General features: G+C 39.9%; 1 pseudogene; it reads right to left on the bottom strand.

Annotated features, from left to right (window-relative positions):
• Positions 1–3: 3 nt before the first annotated feature.
• LOC109464887 lies at positions 4–2,026 on the bottom strand (annotated as a pseudogene).
• Positions 2,027–3,434: the final 1,408 nt, after the last annotated feature.

Genomic DNA, 3,434 nt, shown 5'->3' with positions numbered 1-3,434 from the left:
TGGGTGGTTCATCACGATAACCTGGGAAGAGAAAATGACACCTGTCAATCAGTACCAGTAGATCTCAAACATGAATGCCAGCATAGCACACTCGGGAGGAAGCTCAACGTGTCACCTTCTTTGGGCAAGAACTGCTTCAACCATTCTTTGATTGATACCGGTGTTCCTTACAAATCTTTCTCTCGGGAACTCACTTCCAGAGAAAGATTTTGAAATCAGAAATAAAAAGAGTCTGCTTGCACACTTACAAAATCACTATAACAGAACCAGAGATTTTTTTAATTACAATAAAAAAAACCCTGATTAACGACTTAATTTGTAAATATCCAAGCAGATCTTCGTATTAGCTAAGGCAGTATCCAATAGGTAAGACAGTATCTGTGGCCTATTGGATATTGTACTGTCTTCCCTATAGATAATGAAGAAATGGATGGATGGATGGATGGATGAATGAATGAATGAATGAATGAATGAATGAATGAATGAATGAATGAATGAATGAAGGCCTATATTGTACAAAAATACCCGCTGGGTTAAGTACAAAGGAGTCGCTTCTGTAGACATACAAATATATATATATATATATATATATATATATATATATATATATATATAACTAGTGCTATAATCTACGTAAATTCGAATTCTCCTCGTTTCTCTATGTTGGTGAAAATATAAGAGCATACATGTCTAACGATCAGAGGTTTGTCTAAGTTCGAATTCATTAGAAAAATGAATTTGTCTGTATTACTTAAGTGTATAAAGTGAGGAAACTTCTACTACAAAATGGTGTTCATCTTCTATTTTATCTACATTACAGTATCGGCAAGTCCGTTGTCCTAGGGGAGTGCGGAATGTCTTCAATGTGTAGTTTATGGCAGCTGATCCGCAGTTTTGTGACAGAGGTCCTGTGTCGTTTGTTATGTCTTAGCTAACTAAAGATCTGCTTGGAGAATATCACATAGTCGAACCACACACCTCTGCAACAAAGGAAGCAGCCTCCTTGGGTGGGTCGTTCTTGCTGTCACCCGCAACGTTGCCTCGGCGGATGTCCTTGACGGACACGTTCTTGACGTTGAAGCCGATGTTAGTCTCCGGGCAGGGCTTCGGGCAGAGACTCGTGGTGCATCTCCACGGACTGCACCTCAGTGGTCACGTTGGTGGGGAGCGAAGTGGACCACCATGCCTGGCTTCAGGATACCAGTCTCCACACGGCCCACGGGCACAGTTCCAATACCTGAAAAACAAATCAGATCAGATCTAATCAAGGACACACAGACACTTCTACTGTTTTCCCAATTTGTGTTGTGGGATTGTTTTGTTTATAGTGTCTCTGTGTGTTTGCTTTTTTCGTACTTTATTCCACATGCTTAACACGTCAGCGACACTGATATAAAAAAAAATAGGTCAATGGTCCTAGAAAAGGTTATCTGTTTTCAGTTTCTTGTTACTGTATGTCTGTTGCTTTATGTGAAATGAATAGCCAGAATCGGCTAGAAATTCACAATAGTGTATAAAGCTAGAAATTTATAACAAATGTATTTCACAAGAGATTAAGAGTTCTCCAATTTCTTGTTTCATTTCAAATTAGAGCTGTACCTTAACTCCCGTGCATGTACCTAAGATTTCTTTAGGTACACACGTACAGCTATATTACAAATCATACATTTACTACAGACAGCTGTTGACAGTAACCTACAGGTTAGGGTTAGTACAAATTCTTGTACACATCCTACGTACCGCCGATCTTGTACACATCCTGCAGGGGAATGCGGAGAGGTTTGCCTGTAGGCCTGATCGGAGGTTCGATGGCGTCCAGAGCCTCCACCAGCGTATGGCCCGAGACTTTATTACCGGACGTGCGCTCGACGGACCACCCCTCGTACCAGCCCATGTTGGTGGACCTTTCCCACAGCATGTTGTCACCATGCCAGCCTGAGATCGGCACGAACGCAACGGTGGCGGGGTTGTAGCCGATCTTGTTGATGTAGGAACCCACTTCTTTGGTGATTTCTCCAAAGCGAGCCTAGAAACAGAGAAGTAATTTAAAAGAGATTTCTCACGAGCGGGCAGTACACACACAAGTCTACCAGTTCTTAACAGATAACAACCTTCTGTCTGATCGACAATCTGGCTTTCGCCGGAAACATTCAACACAAACTGCTTTACATCTAGTTACTGAGGAGTGGTACAAGGCAATGGATAATGGCAACATCACTGGTGCAGTATTTATCGATTTATCTAAGGCGCATCCCATAAACATATTGGAGCGGTTTTGTCTTCCAATTTGTCTTGGGGCAATCATATTGACCAAATATGTAATAAAATCTCTAAATCAGTCAATGTGTTTAGAGGACTTAAATTTAAACTCTCCCGACAAGTTCTTGAAATTATTTATAAAACATTTTTACGTCCATGTCTTGAATATGCGGACGCAATATGGCATGGTTGTACTGCTGAACAGTCTTCATCTGTCGAGAGAATCCAATACCATTGTTCAATTGTTGTATCCGGAGCCATTAAAGGTTCCTCCTATTTCTAATATATGTCAGGAATTGGGTTGGGAGACTCTTTCGAGCAGGCGCCATGTCCATAGATTATCATTATTTTATAAGATTGTTCACGGCATAACACGGACATACCTGAGTGAATTACTGCCCCCTGAAATTTTTAATACTACTGTATACAACCTAATAAACAAATTAAACTTTAGACTCAGTAGGCCTTTTACTAATAGACATTGTAAATCCTTTATCCCGTACTGTTTAAATCATTGGAATGATGTTGACTTTGATATTCGCTACTTACGTTATGTGCCTTTTTAAAAACCATCTCACTAAATTAGTACGCCCCTTTCGTCCCCCGTGGTACTCTTGTGGCCAAGATACACCTGCGCCCTTCTTACCCGGTTACGCATCGGTACCTGCAATCTTAACTATAGTCTTTTTAATCGTGCTTTGATTCTTAGCCCTTCGTGTATTTGTGGGTATCCCTGCGAATCCATTTCTCATTTTATATTACACTGCCCTTTGTTTACTCAGTTAAGAGCTGATTTTCTTAACAATCTCTCTGATTTAATCGGTCCTTTGATTGATTTAGATGCCCTTTCTGAAAGTGCCAGGCTCCATCTTGTACTCAGGGGATCGTTTGCGATACCTTCTGAGTACAATGAAAAAATTATGTTACTTACTCAAGCTTTTATAAGCGGCACTAAACGTTTTTTTGTCACATAGTATACTCTGTTTTGTTGTAATATATAAATCATATAACACTTCTCTTTAGATATATTACTGTATGTATGGGGTCTAGTTTCTCAGCTCACTACTTGTATGACCATTGTATTTATGTTAAATGTTAAGTGGGGCTGTAAAATAAGTTGTATAACTTGAGTTCAGCCCCACTTCGTCCTTGTCTTGTATTGGTTTATTCAATAA

This window comes from Branchiostoma belcheri, unplaced genomic scaffold (assembly GCF_001625305.1).
Source record: "Branchiostoma belcheri isolate BF01 breed outbred unplaced genomic scaffold, Haploidv18h27 scaffold1421, whole genome shotgun sequence".
Lineage (NCBI taxonomy): Eukaryota > Metazoa > Chordata > Leptocardii > Amphioxiformes > Branchiostomatidae > Branchiostoma > Branchiostoma belcheri.
This window is presented reverse-complemented; position numbering and strand designations above follow the sequence as displayed.